General features: G+C 43.5%; 1 protein-coding gene across 1 annotated transcript in view; it reads right to left on the minus strand.

Annotated features, from left to right (window-relative positions):
- GDAP1L1 (ganglioside induced differentiation associated protein 1-like 1) overlaps positions 1–9,501 on the minus strand; it is a 38,898-nt gene that overhangs the window by 26,922 nt on the left and 2,475 nt on the right. Inside the window, exon 2 of the mRNA XM_014543726.1 lies at positions 7,280–7,473. The gene's annotated coding sequence lies outside the window, so the exon portion shown is untranslated. The remainder of the gene's footprint in view (positions 1–7,279; positions 7,474–9,501) is intronic.

A 9,501-nucleotide genomic window follows, 5' to 3' on the forward strand; every position in this document is an offset into this window, starting at 1 on the left:
TGAAAGGTCCCAGGTTCGATTCCGGTCAAGGGCATGTACCTGGGTTGCGGGCACATCCCCAGAAGGAGATGTGCAGGAGGCAGCTGATCGATGTTTCTCTCTCATCGATGTCTCTAACTCTCTATCTCTCTCCCTTCCTCTCTGTAAAAAATCAATTTAAAAAAATATTTTTTAAAAATTGGATTTTCTGGTTTTTCTAGTATTGTGAACTGAATTATAGCCCCACAAAAATCCGTATGTTTTAGTCCTAAACCTAAATGTGACAGTATTTGGCTATAGAGCCTTTAAGGAGGTGATTATGGTTAAATTGGGTCATAAGGGTGGGGCCTTAATCCAATAGGACTGGTGTCTTTATCGGAGGAAGAGACACCAGAGATCTCTCTTCTCAATCAAGCACCAAGGAAAGGCCATGTGATAACATAGTGAGAAGGCAGCCATCTGCAAACCAGAAGAGGTCTCACCAGAAACCAACCCTGGTGGGACCTTGATCTTGAATTCCAGGTTCTAGAACTGTGAGGACAATACATCTGTTACTTAAGCCACCCAATTTGTGGTATTTTGATATGGCAGACCAAGCAGACTAACACACCTAGATAGAAGTACATTATTTCTATCTTAAAAAAATATTCAAAATTGTTTAAAAAAAAAAGAGAGAGATACTGCTTGATTTCTGCCTTATATTATTAGGGACAAGCTGGCCCTGGTCTTTGAACTACAGGAAAAAGGGAAGGAATTAACATGGTCTGAGTGTCCTTTAGCCAGATCCTTTACAGAAATCCCACAAGAAGAGTACTAAATTCCACACCTGACAGATGGGAAAACTGAGGCTCAAAAAACACTAAATGCTTGACCCAAAATCACCAGCTAGGAGGCAGCAGAGCTGGGAATGGGGTCCAGATCTATCTGATCCTGATACACCTGAGCTCTTTCTCCTCATGCCACTGCCCCCATATGCAGATGCTGAAATGGTCACAGACACAAATGGGGTGCGTGTGGGTGACATCCTTCAGCCTGGACGGATCACTCAGGAGACTTTGCTTCTAAGTTCTGAGCAGATAGATGGCTCTCCTGGGAGTTAGAAGGTGCCTGAAGGAATTCATTGTGAAAATCCTACTGGCTAATGCATCTAATTTCTACATCTGATACATCAGGGCCTGCTGACTGAAGAAGCTACAGAAACCAGAGAAATGCTATAAACATGAGGGGGACCAGGTATGAACCCACAAGATGTGGTGGAGACTGTGAAGACCAGAGCATGAGTTCCACTCTGCAGGGACAGCTGCTCCTGGCTCTAGCCAATAGCTATTCTGGGTTTTCAAGAACCTGGGAATCCAGATATTTGTTTTGAAATTGCTCATTTTAAAATTTGTTGATAAATTTTTAAGAATCAGGCATAACAAAATATATTTGTGGGTTGCATCTAAGCCTTTACATTGTCCGTTTGTAGTTTCTGCTTTAGATAATTGTTGTCACAATCCTGGAGGCAGTATGCTAGTTAACACAGCCCTGTAACTCATAAACTGCTCAATCACAGCAGCTTTACACAGAAGCTCATTTTTCAATCACATAAAGTCCAGTTAGCAGCATGGGGGGGAGGAGCAGGGAGTTCTGTCAATCTTCCCATGTGGCATCCAAGATCACCAAGGCACTGATATCCAATGGTCATTGAAATCCAAAGGGCAGATAATGAAGAAAGAGAGCAGAGGACCATGGAAGCACTCCTCCTTCTGCCCACGTTCCCTCAGTCAGAATTCAGTCCTGTGGCTGCCCCCCTAAAAGGCTAATCGGAGCTGGGAAACATAGTTCCTGGCCTGTGCAGCCCCTTTCCAACAACTCTATCCTATGGACTGGGGACACAGATATCTGGGGGATGGTTACCCATCTCTTCCTCATGTAGTTATTATCATCTCCATTTTGCAGATGAAGAAACAAATCTCAGAGGAGGCTAAGTGAGCTATGAGAAGTTATGCAGTCAGGAGCGCTGTCTTTCTGAGACCAATCCAGGGACATTTTCTCTATCTCCGTGTTTCCCAAACTTGCCATCTCATAAGGATCAACTACACCACTTGTTGCACATACAGATTCCTGAACCTTGCCCCAGACCTTGAATCTGAGTCAAGGAAGACTATGGTAACCTGTATTTCCATCAAGAATCCCAGATGATTCTTATAGCAGGCTCTACACCAGGGGCTACAGCTTAGACTCATCTGGGGAGCTTTGAGAATGCTAATCTCTTGGTCCCAACCCTAGAAATGCTGACACTGACATTTTGTAAAACTTCCAGGTGACAGGTGACTGTAATGTGCAGCCTGGACTCAGAACCACTGCCTCTGCTCCCACACCACACTGGATGGTTGTCAGAGCCACCTGAAAGAGCTTTTCAAACTAAAGCAACTAGAGAGAAAGAGCGAGACAGAGAGGAAGAGGGGGAGAGAGAGGGATCAAGGGGAGTGAGAGAAATAGATATAGAGAGAGATACATGAGTGGGAATTAGCAGTAAAAAAAAAACCTCTTCAAAAGATTCTAATGTGCAGTCTGGGTGGAGACCTACTGAAGAAATAGATCAGAAGATTCTTAATCAGTATGTTTGGATAAATCTAACTTTCCGAATTTTTAAAGCATCCCAAGGAATTGTGATACCAATCCCTAAGGCTCTGCTACTCCAAGTGTGGTCTAAAGTATCAGCACACTGCCCTGGCCAGTTTTGCTCAATGGTTAGAGTGTTTGCCCTTGGACCAAAGGTCAATGGTCCAATTCCTGGTCAAGGGCACAAATCTCAGTTGCAGGTTCGTGCCCCAGGGGTGCATGCAGAAGGCAACCAATCGATGTGTCTGTCATATCAATGTTTTTCTCCCTCCTCCTCCTCCCTCCCTCCCTTCCACTCTGAAAATCAATGGAAAGAATATCCTCGGGTGAGAAATAAATAAATAAATAAATAATCAGCACATCACTAGGAACTGGTAAGAAATGCAGAATCTCAGTCCCTACCCTAGACCTGCAGAATCAGAATCCACAGTCCAACAAGACCCCTGAAGATTAGCACACAGCTTAGTATGAGGTGTTGATCTAAGGCACACAGGCTCTTTCTAGGAGGACAGCAGACCAGGTCCTCCAATCAGGGCTGGCTCATCTGTTCTCCCTCCCCACCCACCTCCTGAAGCTGTAGAACCCTTTCAAGTGTTACCAGCATAGTCTGTCCTCAAAGGTTTGGGCCTCACTGTCCCCATGCTGTGGCCATCTGTTCACGGACACTTTGTTGGAAGGTCTGGGCACGTGCACAGTGTGATGAATCAACAGGGAGCTTGCAGGCCCTTCCTGCCAGGGAAGGACAGCACAGACAACTGGGTGCTTCACCTGAAGATGTAAAGATCTGTAAGTTGAACAGGCAGACAGACTTGCTTTATGAATTTCTGGGGCCAATCAGAGGAAGTTAGGGGGAGGGAGGTTACAGTTTACTGTGCCAATCAGTCATGAAGGCAGTTTGGTTAGACACAAACTATTGTTCATGCACAATTTCTGTGTTGATCTCTACTAGTTTAAAAGCTCAGTGAAGTCAGTGGCTGAACTACCTGTGGAGTTCATATTATATGGTCTAGCATACTATAGCACCTGCCCAGTAAATATGTTTACTTAAACAGCTGAAATGCCCATTAAGCTCTTGTTTGTCTCTCACTGGTAATTTTTGTGCATTGTAGGATAATTAGGCATCTTTTTGTGCTCTTTAAAGTATTTCTGTCAGGTGTTCAAACTACCCATTTTTTCTTTTTGTTTTCTCAAGTTCTAATTCCTTTTCATCCAGCTTATATTTGCACATTTTTTTTTGTAATGGCAAAACTACTAAAGTATCTCAAATGGCCAATGAAAAGGGGTTTGTTAATAATCCAGGAGCTCTCTCCCACCAAAGTCCACCCATCCACCAATTAAGAACCGCTTATCTGAACAGATCCCACTAAGACATCAACAGTATGGTTTCTGAGTGGGTGGAATTACGGGTATTCTCTATGAATTACTTTTTGTTTGGCTGTATCATCTGACTTTTTCCTCCTGTTCTGAGCATCTATTACTTTTGAGTAGGAAAAACTAACCAATAGGAAGTGGATTGTTTCTAAATGCTATTTTAAATCTCTAAACCATTGTAGCCAGCTTTATATAATTGGTAATACTTTTGAGAAACATGCAAGTTTTGAAAAAAGAGGGAATGTTTCCAATTACTAGTTAGCAAGGAAGTTGAGGCACAAAGTAGTAAAGTGATTTATCTGTCTCAGGGTACACAGCCAGGCAGGAGCAGAACTCAGGCCCTGACTTGCAGACTGGTGTTCTTTCCTTCTATCACTCCCTTCCCTTCCCACTGTGAACCCCTTACTGCTTTCTCTTTCACTAAGTCAGCAGTGCAGGGGTTATCTCAGCCACTCATGGCCTCACAGATTGTACACTCCATTCCATTGTCATGATTTGTGTGCATTCTAGAGAGTGGAGATCCACTAGACCAGGCAGGCAGCCTCCACATATGCCTTTGCTTACTGGAAAACCATAGCACAGATCCAATGCACAGAACTGCTGGCAGAAGTCCTGTTCCTGGGACCAGGGCAGGAGCTGTATGCCCACTTGCAAATCTGCTACTGGGTGATCTGCAAAGGCTGCAGGTAAACCCAGGCCATTTTGGCCACATGGGACATTTTCTTGGGAGAATCCAGTTATTACTGACAGGTCCTCCATGGACACTTCCTCCAGGCTGGCTTCAGCTTGCTCTGAACCAAATGAAAGGAGGGGGGCACTTCTCCAGGAGTCCTTGCCATGTTGGGCAGGGCTCAGGACTGGGCTCCACCTTTTTTCCATTTGACAGGACATATTGGAGGGTGTTCGAACATATTCATGCTGCACCTGAGCCTATGCCAGCAGCTCTGGGCTCCACAGAAGCCCCAGGGGCTTGGCTCAACTGTGCCAGCCTGGGAAATTCACAGGGTAAATAGACCACAGGTTTCACAGAGAGAAATGAGACAGGGCAGGAGCTGTATGCCCACTTGCAAATCTGCTACTGGGTGATCTGCAAAGGCTGCAGGTAAACCCAGGCCATTTTGGCCACATGGGACATTTTCTTGGGAGTATCCAGTTATTACTGACAGGTCCTCCACGGACACTTCCTCCAGGCTGGCTCCAGCTTGCTCTGAGCTAAATGAAAGGAGGGGGGCACTTCTCCAGGAGTCCTTGTCCTGTTGGGCAGGGCTCAGGACTGGGCTCCACCTTTTTTCCATTTGACAGGACATATTGGAGGGTGTTCGAACATATTCATGCTGCATCTGAGCCTATGCCAGCAGCTCTGGGCTCCATAGAAGCCCCAGGGGCTTGGCTCAGCTGTGCTAGCCTGGGAAATTCACAGGGTAAATAGACCACAGGTTTCACAGAGAGAAATGAGAATGAGAATTTCTTTCTGGTGTTTGGGAGATGAATCCATGGTGGGTGTTGTAGGCCAGTGCAAGAACATTTTTTCTGGAGCTGTGGTCTGTGGTCAGGAGTATCTCTGAGCTGTGATGATGATTCTTGGAGGTGGCTCCTGGGTCTTGGTGTCCACTGGGAGAACGTGCTTTGTAAGGGCAATAGAGCAATTCTGAAGGCCAGAGGATGGAGACTTAAACCTGAAGTACTGATAACTTCTTAAGGTCTATATTGAGGATTATTTTCTATACCTTATCAGGGAAAAACCAGCAGGCATGTACATAATTAAATCTTAAGAACAGACTGCATAGTGATAATCAAAGACATAGATTTTAAAAAAATCTTTAATGGTTTTTTAAAAACAAAACAAAAATAATACATGTTCATTATAACAAATGTAAATAATATATAAAGTAAGAAGTAAAAGTAAGTCTATTCTCCAGAAGAGGTACAAAGTAAAATAAGGTATCATTTTTCAAATGACCAGATTGGCAAGTTTAAAAAGAATGGCAATATCCAGCACTGGCAAGGTGTGGGCCAGGGTTTGCCAACTCCAGCATTACTAACAATTTTTTGTTGTGAGGGGACTTTCTTACTTTAAGATGTTTAGTGGCAAGTAAATATATCCCCAGACACTGTCAAATGTCTACCCCAAACACCACTGGTGTGAGTGGAATCTGGCATTTGATATATCTATTAAACATTAAAATTTGTGTCACCAGCAACTTTACTTCAAAATACATTTATAGAAGTAGAAACTTGTTTGACAAGCATTTTCATGCGTCACTGATAACGTTTAAAAAAATTAGTAATGATCCAAATGACATCTGTTCCTAGACTATATACATGCTCAGATATAGAAAAAATTAAATAGCTCTGATGTAGAGAGCTCTTCAAGATAAAACTGTTAAGGGTGGAGGGGAAGGGGAGGAAAGGTGCTAAACAATGTAGAGGACATTTTTGTGAAATCTAAAGAATAAAGTTGTATGAGCAAGTGCATGTGTATTGAAAAATATATATGTAGATACTTATACACATATATTTTTTTAAATACTCACCTGAGGATGTTTTTATTGATTTTTTTATTTTGAGAGAGAGAAACATCAATCAGTTGCCTCCTGCATGTGCCCTGACTGGGGATCAAACCTTCAACCTAGGTATGTGCCCTGACTGGGAATCGAACCCACAACCTTTTTAGTGTATGGGACGACCCTCCAGCCAACTGAGCCATCCAGCCAGGGCGGTGTGTGTGTGTGTGTGTGTAATATTTTTTTAAAGCCTGGCAGGAGGTGTACTAATCCACAAACACTGGTGATCTATCTGTGCAGTAGGATGGAGGGCTACAGGCAGGTAGCATATGGAATTTTCCATTTCTACCTTAAATATTTCAGCATCACTTGTATCATTTTACAAGGACATTGTAAAATAATATAGATAAAAATACGAAGTAGAAAAGAAAAAAAAGAGAAAAGGAAAGAAGCCCTCATTAGAGTCCTGCCTTCCCTCTCTTGGGATAAGTAAACTTGGCTTCAGGGGTTCCTCATGCTGCACACTTTAAAGTTCTCAAGGCAGCTTCATATGCACCACCTCATCAGATCCTCAAAGCAATTCTCCTAAGTTGGCAGAGAGGGGTAGTTATTTCCATCTTGCAAATGAGGAAACTGAGACTCAGAGAGTGCAGTGACTTGTCCAAGGGCCAACCAGCAGAGTGGGTGGCCCAGGAGAAAGCAAGTGGGAGCCCAGCCACACAGTAACAGGAGCACCCCAAAGTAACAGGAGCAGGTCCACACACACAGGCTCTTATAACCATGGGCCTAACATGCTTGCCCTGCTGAATCACTCCTACCTGTGGTTCCAACTCCTTTAACTTTTCTTCGGTTCTTATTCCTTCAACCAAAGCTGGTATTCATCTCCCAAAATAATTCTCATCCTTCTGGCTCTCCTTTGCTGAAGGCATCATGCTTTGGGAAGAGCAGGGATTTGAGATCTGACTCTGTCACTCCTCAGTTCAGGAAGTGGCCTCACCTCTCTGGGCTTCAGCTGTAAAATCGAGATAAACATAATAAACTCTGAGTTGTTTTAAGGGTCTAAGCCAGGGGTGGGCAAACTTTTTGACTCAAGGGCCACAATGGGTTCTTAAACTGGACCGGAGGGCCGGAACAAAAGCATGGATGGAGTGTTTGTGTGAACTAATATAAATTCAAAGTAAACATCATTACATAAAAGGGTACGGTCTTTTTTTTTTTTTAGTTTTATTCATTTCAAACGGGCAGGATCCGGCCCGCGGGCCGTAGTTTGCCCACGGCTGGTCTAAGCAATCATGTGTGTGAGTGCATTTTATAAATTATAAAAGACTTATAAACATTAGTTAATTTTGCCTGGCCAGAGTGGCTCAGTGGTTCTTAACCTGGAGTTTAGGTCAAGAACTAAAGGGGTAAAAAGAACAGCTCACCCTAATCTAATAAGCATATCTGTGGCATACACACAAAGATTTGTTTAAAGCTTTTCACTTTTAATTGACATTTAACATACACACAGAAAAAGGTGCATATTCGATGTGTACAGCTTGTGAACTGAACACACTATGAGCAACATCAGATCACGAAAGAGAATGTTACCAGCACCCCTGAAGCCCTGCTCAATACTCCCTTCCAGTCCTTACCATTTACCCATTTTCTTCTGTAGCTTTACTGCTAGATTCTATATTTTGGCCTTAACACCTTCCTGATGTCATCATACAGATTAAAGTTCAAATGAATGAACATTTGAGAGAAGGCAAGACCCTGGGTCTTTAAGTTTTAAAAACTCACTGTCAAGGGCCTTATCACAATGAAGGACAGAGAATCTGTAATCCTGGGCTCCCTCTGCAAGTGATCAGTAACTATCAAGAAAAGCCTCCCATTCCTCCTGGAGCGCTGAGACTAGGACTGAAGTTGCTGCAGACTTAATCCAAACCAGTGCAGAGGGATGTGGCCAAGTCATTTGTCAAGCATTCCAAAGTCCTCATTCATTCCCCACTCTGTGATCCAACATTTCAGAAAGACAAGTATCAAATAGCAGACAGCTTTGGGGCTATGTAGAGAATGCCAGTTAAGTGCAGTTAATCTCTTCCCCAACTTTCACCAATTTGTCCCCCCCGCCCAAAAAAGAGAATGTTATAGTAAAAGGCCCTGCTGCTAAAATCAGTCAAAGGAGTCGAGATCCCAGTTATGGTTCTAAAAAGCCAATAGGCAACTGTAAGTATTTGCTGAGATGACTGACTTACTGATGGATTCACTCACTCATTCAATACTTATGGTGGCAGGCCCTGTGCCAGGTACCAGGGATACAAGATGCAGCCCCTGAGATGATGGAGGAAGTGTGAAGTACTATGGATGCACACAGTGTGGGGGCATTTAACCTACACCGAGAGAACAGGAGCTGAAGGAGGGAAAGTTGAGAAAAATGTAACAGATAATTCTTGCCCTCCAGAAGCTTAGAATCCAACTGGAGACACAAGAAATGTATGGGCACCTGGCCACACGTATGGCTCAGTGGTTGAGCATCTATCCATGCACCAAGAGGTCACCAGTTCGATTCCAGGTCAGGGCACATGCCCGGGTTGTGGGCTCATTCCTGGTATGAGCCATGCAGGACTGCCTCGGTTCCAATTCTAGCTCCACCACTTACTAGCTGTGTAATCTCAGGCAAGTTACTTTACTTCAGTTCCCTCATTTGGAAAATAATTGTACTAGTAATCTCATAGGATTGTTGTGAAGATTAGAATGACATCTCTGACACACAGTATGAGCTATAAAAGTACTATCTTTTACTATTATTTTCCATTTTAATGCTGTTCTGCCCAGCCAGTGTTGCTCAATGGTTGAGCATCAACCTATGAACCAGGAGGTCATGGTTTGATTCTTAGAGCACATGCCTGGGTTTCCAGTTAGATCCCCAGTAGGGGGCAAGCAGGAAGCAGCTGATTAATGATTCTTCCTCACCATTGATTTTTCTCTCATCATTGATGTTTCTATCTTTCTCTCTCCCTCTCCCTTCCTCTCTCTGAAATCAATGAAAAATTATATA

Source organism: Myotis brandtii, unplaced genomic scaffold (genome assembly GCF_000412655.1).
Source record: "Myotis brandtii unplaced genomic scaffold, ASM41265v1 scaffold333, whole genome shotgun sequence".
Taxonomy (NCBI): Eukaryota; Metazoa; Chordata; class Mammalia; order Chiroptera; family Vespertilionidae; genus Myotis; species Myotis brandtii.